Source organism: Danio rerio, chromosome 5 (genome assembly GCF_052040795.2).
Source record: "Danio rerio strain M-AB ecotype USA chromosome 5, GRCz13ab, whole genome shotgun sequence".
Lineage (NCBI taxonomy): Eukaryota > Metazoa > Chordata > Actinopteri > Cypriniformes > Danionidae > Danio > Danio rerio.
The window spans coordinates 57,717,865-57,741,599 of record NC_141025.1 but is presented as its reverse complement, the minus strand read 5'-3'; the positions used below and the strand labels follow the sequence as shown (position 1 = coordinate 57,741,599).

General features: G+C 35.5%; 1 protein-coding gene across 10 annotated transcripts in view; it reads right to left on the bottom strand.

Moving 5' to 3' along the window:
* The window catches only part of apba1a (amyloid beta precursor protein binding family A member 1a), a 104,947-nt gene extending 83,939 nt beyond the window's left edge, over window positions 1-21,008 (bottom strand). For 6 of the 10 annotated variants that reach the window (XR_015491792.1, XR_015491793.1, XM_087254169.1 and 3 more), the window contains exon 1: window positions 20,921-21,008. The gene's annotated coding sequence lies outside the window, so the exon portion shown is untranslated. Of the gene's footprint in view, window positions 1-7,327; window positions 7,556-20,920 lie in introns of those variants that run through there. The other 4 variants (XR_015491790.1, XR_015491791.1, XM_087254170.1 and 1 more) reach the window with 1 other exon arrangement.
* Window positions 21,009-23,735: the final 2,727 nt, after the last annotated feature.

Here is a 23,735-nt window from a genome sequence, read left to right as displayed (position 1 = left end):
CTTCTGCAGATCTGCGAATAGCGCAAAAGCATTAAGGGGCATGTGCAAATCCCCTTTTGCTATTTTAAGGATGAAAAATAATGGCTGCACGGCAACACATGGTCTAAAAGGGTTGAGCTTATTCTCTTAAAGATTTAAATGTGTGTTTTGAGCATAATGTGTATTAAACCAATCAGAGTCTCATCTCACATTCCCTTTAAAAGTCCGTTACTTCTTGCTATTTACATGGCAGAATGGTGGAAAAGAGTAAAAAAAACTGAACACTTCAAAATCAAGAACAGATCATCTGCAGCAAGGATAAAGAACAAGCCTCCTCCATTCGACCTCTTTACTTTGCTCTTTATTCCTTTACTTTTGTGGAGTAAGAAAACGGTGTAGTACTCACTACACTTAAGACATTCATTAGCCTATATATTTAATTTTGTTTGTTAAGCACAACGATTTGTTTTAAAACTATTCCTAAATTTAGTTTTAATTTCCAGCAAACAAATAAATGAACAATAATAATAATGAAGAGTGGTCAAAGATCCAAACACATGTCCTATTCTTATGCCCCATATGGTGATGCAGACCTCTCCAAAACCCAACAGGTGGAAAAATCTAAACTTGTTTTTATTAAAACAAATATAAATATGCATATAATGAATAATACTGCTAATAACAATAACATTATACAAATGCAAATTGTCATGAATAAACTGAAAACAGCCCCTCGAGGTGAAGGCAGGGAGGCAGCGGTTTATTTTAACAGAAAATAATAATTTTTGTAAAATTTTAATTGTTTAATTGTTTTTATATGTAAGAATATTTATGAATTGATGTACATCATGTGTGTATTAAGCAATGTGTAAGCATTTGGACCTGCACAGGTGCATAACTAATGCGCTCTGTGCTGAAGACCAGCTTTTAGTTGGTCAATGGCGCGGTCTATTTCAGTTCCTCCAAATACAGTAGCAATACGCCAACAATGAGCCTTCACACACCTCCTTTTCAGATCAGCACGCAATGAGTCGACAAAGTGGCGCAAATGGATTTGGGAAATATTTAAAAAAGAAAAATAAATTTAAAGTGGGGGTAATAATTTTTTAATAATTGGGGGTTTAATAATTCTGATTTCAACTGTAGATTAGATTAGTCAGTACTAAAGCCAATCTGGAGCTCATCAAACAAAATAACTTAGGATAACTGTCAAAAAAGTAGTACACCCGTATTTATGTGTTATAGAAAAATATTTCAAACAAATTTAAAAATTAGGAAAAATCAAGTGAAGCAAAAAAATAGAAAAATTTTGTTGAAATTGTGTAGGTTATTTATATTTTTATGCAATATTTTGCATGAATTTAATTCTCATTCATACAATTAGCCTTCGATTTCTAAATATGTTTGGTGACTAAAATTTAATTTTAATAAATATATCTGTTTAATAAATCTGTTTTGGTTAAATGCCCCAAAATACAGTGCCTATATTCACTGATAAATGAATAAAAGTATTCATTTTCAAAATGTACTCAATTATGCTGAGCACTGTATGCAGTTTATGTAGATTTGTAGATCTAAAATGTACTGATAATGCTGACACTGATCAAATAACCTGAGAGGGTGTGATTGGCCAAGGACAAAAAAGAAGTAAAAACAACAAAGCCTATCCTTAAGCACAATTTATACAAAAATATTAGAATTCTAAAGCTAGAAAATCACTGAAAGCAAATGATGGAACTAAATGGCTTAAAGACCCGCAAGTCGTTCCTTTGACAAATTGACAAAAGAAACATGAATACAATCACTGGAGGAGGTTAAATACTAAGCAACTATTTTATTTTCTAAAAATGAAAGTTTCACACTTGGCAAAATAAAATATACAAAGCATTACGATTACTCAATTCTGACTGATGATTTTAGTTTTAAAAGCTAAAATTAACAATTAACTAATGAAATCACAACACTACATTACATTAGCAATAATATGTCATCCAAAAAACAACGTAAAAAACAAGTGTCTGGTAAAAACTGAAGAATAATGTGGGCTCAGGAGCTTCACTAGAGGACACCACTCACTTGTGCAGTGCTGTTAGCATGAGATGGGTCTGGCTGCAGACTCGGTGCAGTACAATCTGAGCTGCATGCAATACTTTTTAATGGGCTCACCTAACCCCACCCCTAACCCTTCCCCTCACAGTGACATCACTAGCTCCAATGCGTGCATTGTGTCTAACATAGATCTCTGAGGCATGCAATCTTAGTTTGCATCATAAAGGGCTCTATTCTACGATCCATGCGCAAAGCGCAGGGCACAAATGCATTTAGGGCATGTCAGAATCCACTTTTGCTAATATGAGGACAGAAAAATCCACTTTGCGCCGTGGCGCATGATCTTAAAGAGCCCATATTATGGGTTTTTGAAAATGCCCTTCCAAGTAGTTTGTAACACAGCTCTAAGTGAAGTGAAGTATCCAGCTAAGGCTTAAATCTGTTAGTGTACAGTGTTTAAAACTGTTGATTCATCTACAAAAGAGTCGACTCATAGTGCTTCAAACGAGTCGCCTTGATACAGAGTCATTAGGTGTTTTGCCATGATGTACGAACGAAACCAAGTTATTCACGTGCACGCGCAAACCCGGGAGATTTCAAACCTGCGGCCCCGCTCTCTGACATAGAAACCCAGACACACACACACACACAAGCCGGTCGATTGAAGTCACACTGCACTGCAGATGGATATGATTGAGTCTCTACCCAAAGATGAAACCTCAGCATTATAGCCAAGCAGTTGAAAACTACTGGAAACTTCTGGAAACTACATGCTACAAAGAATACTTCATCGGCATTTGTTAAAGGAAGGATCAGTAAAGAGTAACTTACTAATGGACGTCAGGATGGATTTTTCTTCCTCCATTTCTCAAGTGTAAGTATGTGCGATTAAAGTTGCCTCGTTTACTCTAGCTTGCAAATGTATTTAGTTGTGATTTGTTACTTGTAACCGTGTGTACTGTATGAGGGTAACTCGCTTTATTCTCATATCGGGTGCAAAGCCACGTTTAAAACGCAACGCGTGCTGCTTTGTTTACGGAGCACCGTGGAGGAGGAGTAGTGTGTGTGTCTGTGTGTGCGTGTGTGTGTGCGTGTGCGCGCGCTGTCGTCCGGAGGTGTGTGTGTTTGTGTGTGTGTGTGCGCGCGTGTTGTCGTCCGGAGCAGGGTTAAGTGTGTGTGTGTGTGTGTGTGTGTGTGTGTGTGTGTGTGTGTGTGTGTGTGTGTGTGTGTGTGCAATATGTGTGTGTGTCTGTGAAAAGAGCAGAGTGAGACAAGCTAGGAGATCTCCTCAACTGTTTTTGGAGTTTTTGCTCAATAAAATAGTCGTCTGTATTATCAAGTCCATCGTCTGTATTTACATTGACCCACTTTTCAGCTAAAATCCACGCCTACACTATCGAGCGTGTATGAACTGTGATTACTTTTATATTGCTGATTAGCTGTTGGGCATTTCACTCTCTCACTAAAGGCAGTCGACCAATTGCAACAGACTGTCATTGGTCCAATCAGCGCAGATTAGCTTCACGCTAAGGAGGGGTTTGGGAACAAATGAATCACTGGACGATTCATACAGGAGTCGCTGGGATAATTAGGTAAAAATAAATTCAGATTATAAGACCATGAAAGTGTTTTTTGACCTTGCATGCATATTAAACTGTTGTTGGAGACCCTTACAACCAAGATATGACCCTATTTCATGTATAATATGGGCTCTTTAAAGGTTGAGCTCATTTTATTAATGAGTTATATGTGTGTTTTGAAAAAAAAAACAATCAGACTCTTATCTCCCATTCCCTTTAAGAGCCAGTTGCTTTGCACCATGGTGCATTTGCTATTTACATGAGTTATATCCAAATACACATGCTGTGCCCCATATGGTCTGAAACCTGACAGGTGGGCAAATCTAAGCTTGTTTTTAATAAAAAAAAATATATATGGATATAATAAATAATACTGCTAATAATGATAACATTATACAAAAGCAAAATGTCACAAATAAAGTGAAAAAGCCCCTGTGATGAAGAAGGCATGAAAGTATGGTTTTTAAATTTATGTAGGCTACAAAATAATATGTTTTGTAATATTTTAATCCTTTATATTTATAGCCTATATATATATCCTTGATATATCCTATATATATATATATATATATATATATATATATATATATATATATATATATATATATATATCCTTAATATTTTTATTCTTTTTCATATGTAAAGATAGTTGTGTATTGCTCTACATCGTGTATTAAGCAGTGTGTAATTGAGGCGCACAACTAACGCGCTCTGTGCTGGACAATAGACTGGCTTTGTTCTAGTCTATTGAAAAATCTATTGTAGTTTCTCAAAATAGCAACGCGCCAGCAATGTGCGTCAGAATGCCTTCCTTTTTTAGACCAGAACACCCATGGGCGCACATATGAGTGCAAATGCATTTGCTATTTAAACAGTGGGGCGCAAAACGTCAAAACGACTCTTGCGCCAAGCTGAAACTAGCAAACAACAATTGCATCACGCCTTACGCCACATTGTGCCATGTGTATGATAGGCCCCAAAGGCTGCATCCAGATACTATTGGTTAGCATTAACATGCCATGTATTTAAATATGGAGGATTTGGCATTATTTAGTAAAAATTATTTGAAATAATTATTTTGTATAATTACCTTTATTCCTTCCATTTTACCCCACGCAGAGAACATCACATTAACAGATAGAATTTAGATATTTAAACAGATATTAGATTAATGAAATGTAACTAGTATTGTTTATTAAAATATATTCAAGTATATGGATATCTGTTAAATTGGTCTAACCTCAGTGACCTATTTGTTTTTCCAAAATTTTTCCAGGCCTGGAAAATGCCATGTCATATTCCCATTACTTTTCCAGGTTATCCATGACAGTATGAACCCTGACTCTAGTGGTGAATGGAATAAATAAATATCTTTAGAAAGTTCATTTAAGAAGGTTAAGATAGTAGTGAATAAGTAAAAATAGCGTGCTTCATTTGTCACACAACTTCTTTAAAACACTACCATTGGTTACAAGCAGTCATGCCATTATATCAGTAAACAAGTAGCCTATAGACCATTTCGAGGTGGTATGTCATTGGCCCATAACATTTCCTGCTTGTTATCAAACTATTTCATAACTGTTACATATATTCAGTCATAGTTTCGCGTTAAAACAGCTGTCATAACATTATTTATCAATATGTGGACCTTTTTGGATTCTCAGAAGCTATGAAAAAAAATGCAAAACAGGAAATACATTAGGACCATTGTTATTGTTTACATTTCTCAAAATAGTCTATATTATGAATCTATATACTAAATATGAATGTATCTTGATCTCTAGATTCCCTGTTGTAAAATTATTAAATTAAAGCCAACTATTTGAGTATGCTACCACACAGAATGGTTTTCTGTGTCAATTTCTAGTACCAGATTAAAATATACAACCCGCACCCCAAACTTTGTCAAAACTACAAAACGTACAAAACCGCAAAAATCCTGAACACTTACTGATTGCAGATGATTAAGGTTTCCCACTGAATCATCTATGCCAGTAAAGAGCCTATTTTAAAAGAACTGCTTTTAAGCTGAAGTCTTGTCATAATTCATGAATTGTGCAACATATTGAACTAAACAGATTTGAATGGCAAACAAGCTGTTTTTATAATTTATTGTTTTTATGAAAGTTTTCCTGTTCATTAGAAAGACAAACTGAAAAAAAAAAATAAAATAAATAAAATTTAGATATTCAGATATTATTATAAACATAAGAAAGTTCTGCAGCGGTAACATGGTATGTTGATATATAATATGATACTGAAGTGTTAACTGAAATATTTACATTTACCTGACCAAAACTGACCATGATTTTATTATAGCCTGGTAAACGTGTGGTAACTATGATTTTTGCCAGACTGATTACCTTGCATTGGTTCATCAACAATGCAACATTTTAGTTTTGTGCAATAAAATATGTAATTACAGAGTTAAAGTCAGAATTATTAAACCCCCTGAATTATAGCCCCCTTGATTATTTTTCCCCCAATTTCTGTTTAACAGAGAGAAGATTTTTTCAACACATTTCTAAACTTAATACTTTTAAGAAATCATTTCCTAATAACTGATCTTTGGCATGATGACAGTAAATAATATTATTAATATTTTTTCAAACCACTTCTAAACAACTTAAAGTGACATTTAAAGGCTTACCTAGGTAAAGGTTTGCTAGGCACATTAGTGTAATTAGGCAAGTTACTGTATAACAATGGTTTGTTCTTTTAGTTCTGACAATCGAAAAGATATATAGTTTAAAGGGCTCATAATTTTAAATTAAAATTAATTTTGAATTTGATTTAAAATTAAAAACTGCTTTTATTCTAGCCAAAATAAAACAAATATAACTTCCTCCAGAATAAAAACATATTGACATATTTAGAAAATTTCCTTGCTCAGTTAAACATCATTAGGGGAATATAAATATATATATACACACACACACACACACACACACACACATATATATATATATATATATATATATATATATATATATATATATATATATATATATATATATATATATATATATGTGTGTGTGTGTGTGTGTGTGTGTGTGTGTGTGTGTGTATATATATGTATATATATATATATATATATATATATATATATATATATATATATATATATATATATATATATATATATGCGTGTGTGTGTATATATATATATATATATATATATAATGTATATATATAATGTAGCCTATTTATTCATTCAATATTAGGCTACCAGACTAATGCTTAGCAATGATCATTAGGCTGATCGTAGCTAGATCACACAAAAAAAGCCACGTTCTCCTTTCATAAGCCAAGAACAGGGCTAATGCACATGTCAAACCTTCCCTGTGATGTTATAGCTGTTATTTGCTCAGTCATGCCTTGATACGTGAGTAGCCGTTAAGTCTTGTGTAAACACTTTCTAATCTATAGCTGCTCAAAGCAGAGCATTTAGACACATTTGTCACTGAGCCACACTTAACCACTTTATGCTATTATATTTGCAAAGGGCGGGTCGTTACTGTTCCCTCACGGCTCACTGACGTCCTTAAAGCAGCGTACTGCGACATAAACATCCACATTTTTTTTCTTAAAGGCTAAAAGTACACCAATCCGTCATAACAAAACACAAGACTCGAGCATAATAAAGTTCATTGGAAAAATACCCCCTACCAATCACAACATGAATGCCATGAATAAACTGCGTGTTTTCGCAGCCCTACCTGCAGAGACATCGGCAGCAGCATCAGCCGGAGAGAGTAAAGGTGTGATATTGCGGAAGGATGTTGCACATAAGAATATGTACGGAGAGGTCTAACGATGGCTTTTCTTTTGCATCCCTCTGCGAGACCTGTCCATGTCATTTCGTCTTCTCCTCTATATTTTCACGCGTGTTTTGCTCTCCCACCTGGACAGCATCCGACGCCGCGCAATGAGTCTGCATCTAGGACATGTATTTGGCAGGAAAGCTGGTTGGTAATGCCTACAGCGCAAGCGTATTCCGAGGACGCCATTCAACAGCCGAGCACTATTTAGCAAAAACGCCGACCCTAGGTGGACCATAGAGATATAGAGATACAGAGAGAGGGAGAGAGAGAGGGAGAGAGACTAGGCTATAGTGAGTCATCAATTGTGGCACTTCAACGTCTGTAAACGGAGATTACGTGAAAAATGTGTCCAGCAGCTTAAACTGAGGCTGATTCATTTTCACACTCCTACACAAACACGCTCTCAATTAGTGCTGTTCGGCTGGTAGACCAATTTAGCGAATGGAAGAGGAAACTGCCCTTACCAATTCTGCATTATTTGTTCCGTTATTTTGAAGCACGCGTCTGAGTGAACACGCCCCTGTACTGAATGAGTCTGTGTTCTGAAAAAGCTCATCTTCTTTCTGAAAGAACTAAACTGATTGAACAATCAGGATGTGTTGAAACACACCTGATATCCCAGCGAACAGAGACAGCACGTTCCCAGAACGCTAGTAGGCTACAGTTTATATGGTCCCAATGTGGAATCAATTAAAATGGAAACATTCGTTGTAGTAAATCTACTCAGTTAAAATACTTAAGTTAAAATACCCCAACATATAGCCTAACCCAACTATAGGTTATTATAGCACCTTCCCAACTATGGGTTATTTTAACCCAATGCATATTTTGATTAATGTTTTTTTTTTCATTCTATTTTATTTATTTATTTATTTATTTATTTATTTATTTATTTATTTATTTATTTAACATGGACATCCAAATAACACTGGACAACCAAATCCATTTGTTTAAGTGTTTTAGCAAACTTGCTAATTCTTAACACCTATCCACAGGAGGTTTGACAAAATTGACAAAATGGAAATATAATAAATACATATACACAACATTATAATTCTTTACATAAAAATTACTAAAGTCAAAAGCAAAGGCGACACGATCCAACAAGCTTATAGTAGACTATTTGTGCAAACACTGCTGTTTTGTTTTTAACCACTTTTAAAGAACACAACTAAAATATTTATATTACTTTCTGGTTTCAGGCTAACAGGTAAAACATTCCACAGTTTGGCTCCCTTTGCAGAGAAAACAGATTGACCAAAAGAGGTCTTACATTTAGCACTAAACAGTCATCATTAGCAGTTGCCCGTGTTACTCTGTGAGAGTTTGATGCCTACTGATTAGATCAGAAAACAGGATTGGAACATGATTATTGAAATATTAAAAAACAATTTAAGATAAATAAATTTAATAAAATATCAAAACTAAAAAGGTTATGTTTACATAAAACTTCACAATAATGCCATTGCATATGCTTTAAGTCTATAATTTTATCTGCTTGTTTTTATATTGAGTCAATAGGCTTCAATTTAGTTAAAGAGGCTCGTGATGATGTAATGCAATAGATCAAGTGAGAGAATATCATTGTGTACATGTATAATTTTGCAGTTTGATATGTTAAAAACCTAATAAAACGAAAACGGTTTAGACTTGGCTTAACTTTCTTACTTATATTTTTAACATGACTATCAAAATTTAAATTAATGTCTAGAGTTATGCCAAGATACTTAAATTCATTCACTCATTTAATAAGTTTAATTTTAATCAGCACCTTAAATGTATTCCATACAGGCCTATTTCTTATAGAGAAGCACATAGAAACTTTTCTTGGCATTCAATGGTAAATGAGACAGCTCAAGCCATCTAGATATATTCTGGTATTACTACTATTACTAGTACTACTATTAATTTGGCTATTCATAAAGCATTCAATTATGGCTGTGTAAATAAATAACATACAGTATTCAAAAATATTGAAAATACTTTATTTCCATTTAAGTTCCAGACACTTAATCGTTTTTATCCGTTAAATATAGATCAGCTATGAAATGCGCGTTTGTATCTAGTCCTGGTGAAACAAATATAAAAAACACGACACAGAGACATCATTTGATAAAAAAACAACATTATTGTGTTAGAGCTTAAATAAACTTTATAACGTGAAAACAACATTGTGTACGCATACAGCTATTCTGTGTCAGTTAAATCAGTTGACTGTTGAAATTCAAAGTTTTTAACCCAACTGGTTGAGGTATTAATAAATGCGCAATAAAGATTAAAAATAACCCAACAATGCACAAAATATTTTTAACTCAACTATTATTTAAATAAATAACTCAACATTTAGAGTGTAACATTCTCATTGAAACAGATGATTAGCATTTGAAACTGCATTGGTGGTTCATAAAGTCACTTCTACTTTGAACACCAGCAGTCACAATTAACACATTTTAGCGTCTTACTTTCCCTGTGCATTTGAATATGCCCGCCTCTGTTGCCCAACAACTTTCTGCTAATCATAACTTTATGTTAGAAAAAATACATAACTTTACTTCAGCCATGTCTTTCAAAACAGATTTAAGTTTTGGGGATGGAAAAAAAAAACATGCTCTCCCGATTGTGAAGTGAAAGAGGTGAACTGGCAGGAACTGTCATTAATTAAAATATGATGACAGGCATTTAATGTTTAATTATAATATCTCAATAGAAGCTTTGAATACAGACTACACTGTAAAAAAAAATGTAAACATTTTGTTTTTTTTAAATTACAGACATCTATTGTAAAACAACAGACAGTAAGTTACATACACAAAGCAGACGTATTACCGTCTGAAAATCAACAATGCCACTAATCCTCGCCTACTTTTTAAAACATTTTCCTCCCTCCTCTATCCTCCTCCTCCACCCGCATCCTCCACACTTACTACTGATGACTTTGCTACATTCTTCTGCACCAAAACTGCAAAAATCAGTGCTCAATTTGCTGCACCTACAACAAACACGCAAGATACAACACCAACACCACACACACTCACCTCTTTTTCTCAGCTCTCTGAGTCTGAGGTGTCCAAACTTGTGCTATCTAGCCATGCAACCACCTGTCCACTCGATCCCATTCCCTCTCATCTCTTGCAAGCCATCTCTCCTGCAGTCATACCAACACTGACTCACATAATTAACACATCTCTTGACTCTGGTTTATTCCCCACTACATTTAAGCAGGCTAGGGTAACCCCACTGCTAAAGAAACCCAACCTGGACCATACGCTACTTGAAAACTACAGACCAGTATCCCTGCTTCCATTCATGGCCAAGATTCTGGAGAAAGTAGTGTTCAATCAAGTCCTGGACTTTCTTACTCAAAACAATCTCATGGACAACAAGCAATCCGGCTTTAAGAAAGGCCACTCAACTGAGACTGCCCTGCTCTCGGTCGTGGAGGATCTCAGACTGGCTAAAGCAGACTCTAAATCATCAGTCCTCATTTTGCTGGACTTGTCAGCTGCTTTTGACACTGTCAACCACCAGATCCTGCTATCTACGCTTGAGTCACTGGGCGTTGCGGGCACTGTTATACAATGGTTCAGATCTTACCTCTCTGACAGGTCATTCAGGGTGTCTTGGAGGGGAGAGGTGTCCAACCTACAGCATCTAAACACTGGGGTACCTCAAGGCTCTGTTCTTGGGCCACTTCTCTTCTCCATCTACACATCATCTCTAGGACCAGTCATCCAGAGACATGGATTCTCCTACCACTGCTATGCTGATGATACCCAGCTATACCTCTCTTTTCATCCTGATGATCCCTCGGTTCCAGCTCGTATCTCAGCCTGCCTGTTGGATATTTCACACTGGATGAAAGATCATCATCTTCAGCTGAACCTCGCAAAAACGGAAATGCTTGTAGTTTCTGCCAACCCGACTCTACACCATAACTTTTCAATCCAGATGGATGGGGCAACCATTACTGCATCCAAAATGGTGAAAAGCCTTGGAGTAACGATTGATGACCAACTAAACTTCTCTGACCACATTTCTAGAACTGCTCAATCGTGCAGATTTGCACTCTATAACATCAGAAAGATCCGACCCTTCTTATCTGAACATGCAGCTCAACTCCTTGTTCAAGCTCTTGTTCTCTCCAAACTGGATTACTGCAACTCTCTACTAGCTGGGCTTCCAGCTAACTCTATCAAGCCTCTTCAACTGCTCCAGAATGCAGCAGCACGAGTTGTCTTCAATGAACCTAAACGAGCACATGTCACTCCGCTGCTAGTCCGTTTGCACTGGCTGCCAGTTGCTGCTCGCATCAAATTCAAAACTCTGATGTTTGCCTACAAAGTGACTTCTGGCCTAGCACCTTCTTATCTGCACTCACTTCTGCAGATCTATGTGCCCTCCAGAAACTTGCGTTCTGTGAATGAACGTCGCCTCGTGGTTCCATCCCAAAGAGGAAAAAAATCACTTTCGCGAACGCTCACGCTCAATCTGCCCAGTTGGTGGAATGAACTCCCTAACTGCATCAGAACAGCAGAGTCACTCGCTATTTTTCAAGAAACGACTAAAAACTCAACTATTTAGTCTCCACTTCACTTCCTAATCTACAATTGCCTATTTGAATATTACACTAACTGTACAAAAAAAAAAAAAAAAAAAAAAATTACTAACACTTCCCTTCTTAGACTTTACAGACCTGAAACTTGCCTTTAGTACTTATTCATTGTTGCTCTTAGTGGTGTAAATTGCTTCCTTGTCCTCATTTGTAAGTCGCTTTGGATAAAAGCGTCTGCTAAATGACTAAATGTAAATGAAACCTGACATTTAAATTTAAATTAGTAATTTATTGTATGTTATTTTACGGTAAATGCTTATAATTTAATGGGCGTTATTTTACAGTGTAAATATGATGTGAAAATATGATGGAACGACAATGTCCATTCGAGTTCTGTAGTTCGATGTGTTAACAAAACCATATTTTCAAATAAAAAGTGTGACAAACGGTGTATCAAAGCATATCCATTTGCTCTCTCACAAGATAATCTATTGTATTTCTAAAATAGGTTTTATCTATCTTTTTCAAATCAGCAGTTTATCATAAGGCTATTCATTATTTTTACAATTTCATATTTCTATTGAAAAATGTTGTCTTCTTAGAACGAAATTCATTTGGTATAATTTGTATCTTAATTTTAAAACATTTTTGTCACTCAGTTATCAACAAAATAAACCAGAAAAATGAATTACGTTTAAGGAGAAATTAGTTGCATTATAAGACCACTTCCATTCAGCGGCCAAAACAAACGAGGAGTAATGTCTTATTGTTAAATCTATGACAAAAATAAAACAGTAGCTTAGCCTAATTTAAACTGTTTCATCTATCGTGCCAGTGCAGTTTCATTTTGATTCATTTAATCAAGCTGTTCCACCACTATAAACCAGGACAGGCCTTCTAAACTTAAAATTTAAAATCATAAATTCTAAAATAAAAATCAACACTGTTCATAAGAAGCTTGTGAAAGAAAATATATAAATGCAGTTTGCACTACGCCGCTGTTGTAAAGTGAAATGATCAGTCTGTCCATGAAACTGAACACTTTTTACAACATTATAACATTTAATCCACTTATAATTATATTATCCACAGCCTCAGCATATGGATATGAATGTACTCACAGTCAGGTGTGTGACTTATAATGTTTATAAAGGCACATGTGCAAAAATTAATACAAGTTGCATCAACCAAAGAACACATATACAAGTGTTTGGTGAATAAGCTAGCACCCTTCCTGTGTTGATAAAGGATTATTTAACCCAAGAATTCATAAAGTCATTTATTAATAACTCTCCTGTCATTCCAATCTTTGGAACACAAAGTTGGATATTTTATAAAATAAAAAAGCAATAAAACCATGAAATTAAGAAAGACATTGTCCACACTTCAGGGTGTGTGTGTGTGTGTGTGTGTGTGTGTGTGTGTGTGTGTGTGTGTGTGTGTGTGTATAATTGTGCACTCTAAACCATCAGTGGAGAGAATGTTTTGCACTATTATTGCACTTGAACCACTGAAGAATCATTAAATGTCTTTTTGGTTCCTTTTCTAGATTATCTCTAGACTAGTGGATGACATAAGGGTGAGTAATTCACATTATGTTTTAGTAATCTAAATCTTTAAATACGACTTTCTTGAGCTCTAAAGGGAAAAGCCCCAAAACCAAAGACATGTAGCAAAGCAAACTTTAGCTTATTAATGAAAATTTGTTTGGACACTTTTTCTTCTTTTGTGTCCACTGTGCTTTTAGCCACACGTAGTTTAAGATTGTAGTCGGTTTGCATTGCATTACAAATGTTGGTCACACTTTACAATAAGGTTCATTAATTGATGTTAAGTAATGCATTTACTAACATGAACAAACAATGAACAATACATTTACTACAGTAGTTATTCATGTTAATAAACGTTAGTTAATGAAAATACAGTGGTTCATTGTAAGTTTATGTTAACTCATGGTGCATTAACTAATGTTAACAAGCATGGACTTGGATGTTAATAATGCATTAGTAAATGTTTGATTATGATTAATGAATGCTCTACAAGTGTTGGTTATGATTAGTTAATGTTAGTAAATGCATTAACTAATGAACCTTATTGTAAAGTGTTACCCAAATGTTAATGCTACAGTCTGCTGACTATGACAGTCAACATAGTCAGAGTTTTATGTGTAATAATCAATGTCGGGGAAAATTTATTTTTTAAAGTACAAAAACAACATAACACATCATTTCACATTACTTTCCTGAAAACATTGGCGTAGCCCACCCACAATGGTAGCTGGCACATCTAAAAATCGCCTATATGCAGAATCATTTAAGCCTATATAGCATAGTCTTAATAAACAAACTGTTTTTCTATACTTGGTTAAAACACAAATAATTATCATAATAACAGCCTTTAATGGCATTTTAGGGCAGAACATCCAGAATGTGCTTGTTACATGATCAGCAAATAACACATGAAGATCTTTGAAAAATGTGTACTAAAGGCTAAACACCACCAGAATTTGAGATGAGTTTGACAAGGAAAATCAGGAATTTTTGTGCTTACAGTATGTAAGTAGATGTCTTTGATCCATTTTGCATTTATTTTCCATGAAACTTTGCCAGAGATTACTTAGACATAGATCCTTAATAGATCATTTCAGTGATCATGTTCTGTTATTTGGTGCACAATAGTTTTCAACTGCTAAAACCCAACAAGTGGGTAACTCAAACCATTTGAAGAAACCGATTGCAACAAACTATTTAAGTTTAAAAACTAATCCTAATGAGTACTGTGAACTTAATCCATTGTAATAAATAAAGACATTTGAGCACAGCAAAACCCAATAAGTGAAGAGAACTCTGAACCAACGAGAGTACTGTAAAACCCAACAAGTTAAGGCAACTCAAACCGCTTGAGGAAACCGATTGCTACAGTACAAACCATTTGAGTTTAAAAAACTAAACTATAGAAGTACTGTGAACTTACTCCATTTATGTTGAAGTAATGGGGTATTTAATTAACTCATTATCTTCAAAACTGAGTTCAAAACTCTTTCCAAATGAGTAGAATTAACGTTTAGTCAATTTTGAGCTAACTACACTCATTTCATTTGATAAAGTTGACTGTTGGGTTTTACAGTGTAGGACAGTGCCACCTGAGTTTGTATTAGTCGAATTAAACCTCCTAAAGTGTGAACACACCAAGATGGCATTTCATTTTTAAAGCATCAAACCTTAATCTGATATAAATACAGTTGAAATTTCTGTTAAATGAAGAGATTTTTTTCAACACATAATAGTTTTAATAACTCATTTCTAATAACTGATTTATTTTATCTTTGCCATGATGACAGTAATTAATATTTTACTAGATATTTCCAAGACACTTCTATACAGCTTAAAGTGACATTTAACTAGGCAGGTTAGGGTAATTAGGCAGGTTATTGTATAATGATAGTTTGTTCTGTAGACTATCGAAACAAAATATAACTTAAAGGTGCTAATAATTTTGACTTTAAAATGGGTTTCAAAAAATAAAAAAACAGCTTTGATTCAAGCTGAAATAAAAAAAATAAGACTTTCTCCAGAAGAAAAAATATTATCAGACATACTGTGTAAATGTCCTTGCTCTGTTCAACATTTGGCAAATAAAAAAATAATAAAAAATTCAAAGGGGGGCTAATAATTCAACTTCAACTGCATTTATATATATAAATTCAGTATAGAGGCATCAAAGGCAAATCATGCATTTCGTTTCTGACAGTTTAGCTAAAAATAAAGACGGCATCTGGAAGCTTTGCATGGGTGTCATTTTTTTCTACTTTGATTTCATTTCTAGTGAGAAGTTAATATTGTGTACTCATAAAACTACTTTTGCTGCTTGTTTAAACTACTCATTTAAAATGAGTTGAAACATCACAATTATTAAGTTTTTTAGAAGGTTTTTTAAGACATCTTATTTGTTTTATGTTCAAACTACTTAAATTTGTAAAAAAAAAAAGTTAACTAAATTAGTTTGTGTTGGGACAATATGAAGGAATTATGTGGAAACAGCATTTTTACAATATAGTTATCACCAAAGCCCTCTGTATTTTGATGTACATGAAAGATGCCATAATATATTGATGCATTCTATTTCATTTGTTCTCTGATACATAGACGTTATGTGGCTGAGTACAAAAAAACTATTATGAAAAGCTCTGTTTTTACTTAATTTTGATGAATGGTGTATAATATTAATATTATGAGCTTTCTCTGGCGTAACAGTGGTGCCGTGGGTAGCATGATCGCCTCACAGCAAGAAGGTCGCTGGTTCGAGCCTCAGCTAGATCAGTTTATCAGTTGGCATTTCTTTGTGGAGTTTGCATGTTCTCCCTGTGTTGGCATGGGTTTCCTTCGGGTGCTCCGGTTTCCCCCACAAGTCCAATGGCATGCACTATAGATGAATTAGGTAAGCTAAATTGACCATAGTGTATGTGTTTGAATGAGTATGGATGTTTCTCAGTGATGGGTTGCAGCTGAAAGGGTATCCGCTGCTTTAAACTTATGCTGAATAAGTTGGCGGTTCATTCCACTGTGGTGACACCAGATTGTTGAAGGGACTAAGCTGAAAAAAATGAATGAACGAATGAATGATTGAGCTTTACGGTTCCCACAGCTGATGTCTCTAGTACTCACAGAGTGTGTAAAATAGTCATTCTTGAATATTTGAAGAAATTGAGTAGATGCCTTGTTTAATGACAACTGAAGAGGAAAAGAAGTTTGTATAAGAAGCTAGTAAGCTATCTGTCCATAATCGCTTCTTGGATTGTGAATAAAATATATGCTAAATTATATTACCTGACAAAACGAATTAGTTGAGCGCTCAAATCACATTTTAATAGATTTCAGACTTGACTCGACATTGACTCGTGGATAATTAAAAAAACTTTAGGGCCCTATACACCCAGCGCAAGGCACAATGCAATTGTTGTTTGCTAGTTTCAGCTCGGCGCAAGAGTTTTGACGTTTTACACTACACTGTTTAAATAGCAAATGCATTTGTGCCTATATGTGCGCCTGGTCTAAAAAAGGAGACGTGTTGAGGCGCATTGCTGGCGCATTGTTATTTTGAGGAACTTCAACAGACTGCACAATAGACCAGATCAAAACAGGTCTAAAGTCCAGTGCAGAGCGTGTTAGTTTGGCCTCGCTTAAATATTGCTTAATACACACAGGATGTACAGCAATCTGAAATATCTTTACAAATGAAAAAGAATTAAAGGATTAAAATATTACAAAAAAATGTTATTGTCTAGCCTACATAAATATAAGAATAAGGGTGTCACGATCCTCCAAATCCTCGATTCGATTACATTTTCGATTCTAAAGGCACGATTCGATTCGATTTTCGATTATAAATAAAAAATTAATTAATGACCAATTAATTATTTGTAGCCTACCTTTTAAACTACCTGACCTGGATGGTCTTTGTTTTACCCATAAACAAATCATACAGTAAATGAATAAAGGCAAGATACACACATAATTACCACCTGTCAATCACTTTTTCTGCGGGACTTGTGAATAGGCAGTGATCTGTGTCGCTATAATGGCGTCGGTAAAAAAGACGCACAACCAACAGGAACCAGCCAACAGTATCTTTTTTCAGAGGTAGAGAGGAAGGAGGGCTGCTCAGAAATGCTACACGCCACTGTGTATGTCAAATCGTTGTCGTTCTAAAATGCCATTTAATAACAAAGACAGTGTAAACAGGGCCTGAGTGTGTACTTTTCGCGACCGGATTTGCAACGGGGGTGGGCGAAAGATCGCTATGCCGGTGCTGTCTATCGGACGAACCGTACGTAATACGTACATAGCAGAGCTTGCAAAACTGTGTTTTTTTTTTGTCGACAACATGAACGTTGTCAACATAACTCACTGGAAATCCAAAATGCTTACACACCGGCAACTTCATTGAAAGAGGAGAGGGTTTAAGTTCTGTCGACAGCTCTCCTGCTTCTGAGCCTGTTTTTTTCCCGCTTGGCAAGCCAAGCTGACGTGACATGGGTGCGTGGCAGCATCGACGATTCTATTTTTTGATTCGATAATCAAATTGAGCATAAATTTCGATCGATTTCGATTAAAAAGCGAAATCGTGACACCCCTATATAAGAACCACCCCCTCCATGCCTTCTTCATCTCAGGGGGCTTTTTCAGTTTATTCATGACAATTTGCTTTGTATAATGTTATTATTATTAGAAGTATTATTTATTATATGCATATTTATATTTGTTTTATAAAAACAAGCTTATATTTGGCCATCTGTCAGGTTTTAGACCATATGGGGCATACCATGTGTATTTGGATATACAGTAACTCAGTTTTTTGAGCACACTTCGTTATTATTGGTTATTTATTCATTTGCTGGAAATTAGAAGTGAATTTAGAAATAGTTTTGAAAAAAATATTTGCGCTTAATAAACAAAATTAATTATGTATAGGCTAATGGATATCTGTGCGTACAACACATTTCCTTATCCACAAGAGTGAAAGTAAAGAATGAGGAGGCTCTTTCTTGGCCGTAGATGCTCTGTTTAACTGTTTTCTTTCTAGTGAAGTATTCAGTTTTCCCACTTACAAAGTCCGCCATGTAAATAGCAAATGCACTATGGCGTGACGCAACTGACTCTTGAAGAAAATGGATGATGAGACTGAGTGGTTTATTCTCAAAAAATACCTATAACTCATTAAGAGATTAAGCTTAACCCTGTTAGACCATGCGACATGGCGCAAAGCGGATATTTCTATCTTTAAAATAGGCATGAATGAAATTCCTGAATGAAAGTGCCAAACTTCAGTTAAAGTCCATCATTTAATAATTTGTCAAATAATTTGATTACTGGTGTCCATGTAAGCACAGTCACTATCTTTCTCCCCTGTGTGTGTGTGTGTGTGTTTTGCCTCTCTGAAAATTAGCGTATGCCCAAACCGACACTCCCATTATTATGCAAATTTTTACAGACCTTGCCTCTTTTGCTCGTCCGACACTCCCCCCTAAACAGAGCTGGACACGCCCACTTTCCTGACTTTTCCAAAGTAGAGGTGTGGAAAAAACCCTGCTGAAACAAGGTGGTTTCATGGCCCTTTAAGATTTTAAGTTTCAATCATGTTTTTAAAAGAGCAAAAACAGAATTTGTGCTGTTCAATGCATGCGCTCTAGGGATGTATGTCCCCACCATATCAAGAGCGAATCTACGCCCTTGGAGTGATATGACATGATGATCAATGTGCATTAAGAACTTATTCAACTTTTGCTTGTCATCTAATAACAGACATACACCAAAAACGTAGCAATATACACATTAAACTAATAAAAGATTTAACAGACTTTATGCCACTTATGGGAGGCACTAAATATGTTTTTAATCTGTTTTCACATATTTTGAGTTCTGATGAGCAGTAAACTAAGCTAAAGCAGTATGCTGTTGCATTGACTTACCCAAAGCTAATCCGCTTGTTAAGTGTGACGTCACGCAAAGTGGCTTCCGGGTCCAAGTGCTCTACGATCGCTATATATATGTCCATGCCTAATATCCGATGGCCAGAAAGTTGTTCATTTTTTTATAAATTGTTACCATTTTAGTATTTGTGATGCAGCAAGCCCAGATATTGTTGTGTACACTATGACTTATATAGGAAAAAAAACTCATTATGCTCTCTTGTAAGTCTCTCTAAAATCAATTTTGTGAGGTGCTGTTGTCATAGGAAATATATTCATTCCAAAGTGTTTTCAAGCCTAAATAAGTTAGCATATTCATTTGAACAGCCCTTCAGATTTAGGAGCAATCGGCATCCCCTGGTGTTTTGGCTGTACAGGGAGGATGCTCTTGGATTATGTTTGTTGCAACCCTTCATATAAAGTTTCAAAATACAGAAAAGTACTTTAACAGGAAATCAGCTGCATAAGTTTTCAGATGCAGTCATAGTTTTGCCTTTATAGAACAGTGGAGATTATCTGCAATAGTATCTGACTGTCTCTGACATAATCTCATACACAATGCACTCAATAAAGCTTGTGACGTCCCTATGAGAGGCAGGGTTAAGCATGCAGCTCATCTTGCATCTGCTCCCAGTCTGCAGCCTGACCCTTCTCAATGACTGTTTTCCAGAGCACTTTTAGACAGACACTTTCCTTCCCTTTTTCCCTCGGGGGAATCCCTAACATAATTTTGAAGTGTGTTCCACTTCATCAAGTAATCAAGGAAGCAAGTCTGCTTCATATGTCCACTCCAGCACCTATAAGTGATAGTGACATCACAACAGTGTGATTCCTAAAGCATTCCATTTAAACGCTTCAGATGTTCCACCAATAGGAGACATTTGCATAAACAAAATCATTGACAGACACCCAATAAGATACAGAGGGCAGTTAGCAAGTGAAGGGCGTAAAAAAATTGGACTTGAACGCAGCCAAACTTTTGGTGAATCATAGTTGTCGCCATCTACTGGTGTACAGAAAAAAGTTACACTGAAAAGGCATTTTGGTGAACGTATGGAGTCACCATATTCTAAACTAACAGTCAATCACCATATGATGCTTATTGCTCTAATTACAAATGATGTGGAACAATTATTTAGGATAAAAAAATTTCATTGCATGTACGTACTGACTGAGAACTACTAACTTCACTTCCCATTTATGTATTCATTGCATTTCTTGTTGGTAAACCTAAATGTACTTTCCACGCCATAGAAACATATGGTCCTTCCAGTGTAAACAAACAGCCTGCTATTCTGCCTGTTTTCCGCAGGAAAAGCGACAAACATTACAACAGTCACTTTGAACAAACCTCAATGACTCTCGCTGAGGTACAAAAACATTCAATACCCGGTTCGGTTTAACCTAACATTTTCAGCGACTGAACATAAGGCGTGAAATGAAATCTCGTGCCTCGTCTCTCACTTACGTTTACTGCGGTTTGTTGCGATCTAACGGTCCGCCCGATGTGTGTCTGGATCCACCATCTTCATCGCCTGTCTGCTTTCTGTCAGTTTGTGGGCAAATCCGACTCCTCCCATATCAAACGCTAATCAAACGTCACCGAACGCTGCTTAATTTCTCAATGAACTAGATGAACTCGGCTAAACATCAGAACAAGAAGGGGTGCGAGCACATAGCTGTCATGAAGAAGGGGTGCGAGCACATAGCTGTCATGAAGTGCATAGTTAGAAAGCCCTTTCAGTGGAATGAGATGGGTGCAAATGTCTATCCATGCCAGATTAAAAAGGAAGTAGCAATATTTGAAATTAGTTAAAATTTACACACAATTATAACTTCAGAATAGCTATGGAATTAGTTGTTTTGTGAAATACCCATTTCCAGTCACAATAAATGAAAACACTTGCTATTCTAACTCAGAAAAAGCATTTTTTTAATAGAAATGAATAAGCATTGGAAATGTTCATTACATTAAACTATGTTTATTTATTTATTTCACTCAAACATTTAAGAACTTAAAAGGTTGTAACTTAAGCTGCTTTTCCACTATCGTGCTGAATCGTTTATATGGTGAACCGTTCCAATTCTTTTCCAAACCGGCCCAGATAGCACGGATATGGTTTCATTTTCCACTGTCGTTCTGCAAGCTCTTTGAAACCTTACACAAAACGCTTTTATTTTCTGTGGACATCTAATTATCTTTGGTAAAAGCAAGTTATCTTAAATTATTCTTCATTAAGATAGCTTGAGTGTGTCACGGTGGTGCAGTGAGTAGCGCAATCGCCTCACAGCATGAAGGTTGCTGGTTCGAGCCTCGGCTGAGTCAGTTGGCATTTCTGTGTGGAATTTGCATGTTCTCCCAGTGTTCGCGTGCGTTTCTCCAGGTGCTCCGGTTTCCCCCACAAGTCCCAAGACATGTGCTATAAGTGAATTAAGTAGGCTAAATTGTCCGTTAGTGTGTGTGAATGAATATGTATGGATGGTTCCAAGTGATGGGTTGCGGCTGAAAGGGCATCCGCTGCATAAAACATATGCTGGACAAGTTGGCAGTTCATTCCACTGTGGCGACCCCAGATAAATAAAGAATCTAAGTCAAAAATAAAATAAATGAATATCTTGACTTAAAGCATTTGAACAGTAGGATCCTAAATGGCTTAACTTCCATAATATGAAATGATTTTGGGAAATAAAAAAAGTTATGAATTAAAAATGAACATGAAAGCAAAATATGAGATGGACTGTTTCAAGAGTAGTTTTATTTAATGTGGTAGGCAACTGACAAAACAACTATGGTTGATGCAGCTTTTAATACAAATAAATATAAAATACATAATGAGATGCTTATTAAAAACCTACAGTACCTTATCAGCTTATCAGACATCACATGAAGAAAAATACAAAATATTAGACTACATCGTTTCATTTGAAAGCTGGACAACCTTCATAATGCTTCTGCATAGATGTAGCAGTCTCTTAAAACGTGTTATGCAAATAACAACTGTACAACAATGGAAACTGACATGACATGATTTGAAATACTATGTGCGTCCTCAGTTTAATTCACATTAACCTACAGAACTTTAAAACCTTTAAGGTTAAAATATGAGTCTTACAGAAACTGCTTAGGAAGTGAAACATGTTAAGCAGGAAGCCCTGAATAAATACAAAGACATACATAAATATTGTGAGCTTTCAACAACATAAGACTCTTCGTTAAGTTATTAGGAGACACATTTGAAAGTCATTTATAGTCTTATCATTACAAATAGCTAGTGGTTAATTGCTATGGCAGCCAAACAATGTTTTCTCTCGCAGCATGTATGCATGGGAAATGAAAGTGAAATTTATACTAATAAAATGCAATCAAATACAAATCACAACATGACCTTGATCCCAGTGTACACACAATGAACATGCTAAATGTTTTCCAAAGATCAATGTTTTAGATAAACTATTCTTCAAATAATAACATTAGCAACAGATTGCATCTATTATGTGACCAAAGGGCTTTAAAGAACAATTGCAGATCAATTCCAGTTTTAGACTGTTCTTCCTAAAAGGATCCTATTAGAAGATTGAAAAACGTATTTTAATTTTTAAAGCAAGCTCCCATTTTCACACATGTACTTAAAGTGATAAGTGATAAAAAGCTGTCAGTTGAACATATATTATTATGGAGAGGAATGGTGTGGGGGACAAGCTAGTGAAAAAAAGCTTTTTTCAGAATTCAGTGACAGAAATCCGGTAATTTTGCTGCAGCAGCTCAAGAATCTCAAAAAGTGTCAGTCTGAGACATGCAGGAACAGAGAAAAGCACTCTGACATGGACCTGAATAGTCTGAGAGTCAGTCTAGAGATTGTATAACTCAACATTACTTTCAGAATTCCAACTCTTGTGCAACTGTGCAAAAAAAAAGTGAACAGTAACAGACTTTCATGAAGTGAAACCTGTGTTCTACAAGTCTTCTAGATATGCTGAAAGACCTGAATTCAAAAATGAATTCACCAAACCAGGGGTGCGTTTCCTGAACAATGACGTAACTCACTGATATTTTTAAAGAAACAAACTAGCTAGTCAAACCGTGTCGCACAAAAAGCACACTGTTTAAAACGTCATTGATGACATGAAGCGAGAACTTCTGCAAATGAAACACTTCAAGATCAAAATAATGTGCGATTATTGCTGTAAATAACATAGCATCCAAAGACTGCTTTGATATTTTTGTTCTCGGTCGTCACTGCAGGTTTTATGGCATAATCTATTTAAGCCTATATTTCATATGT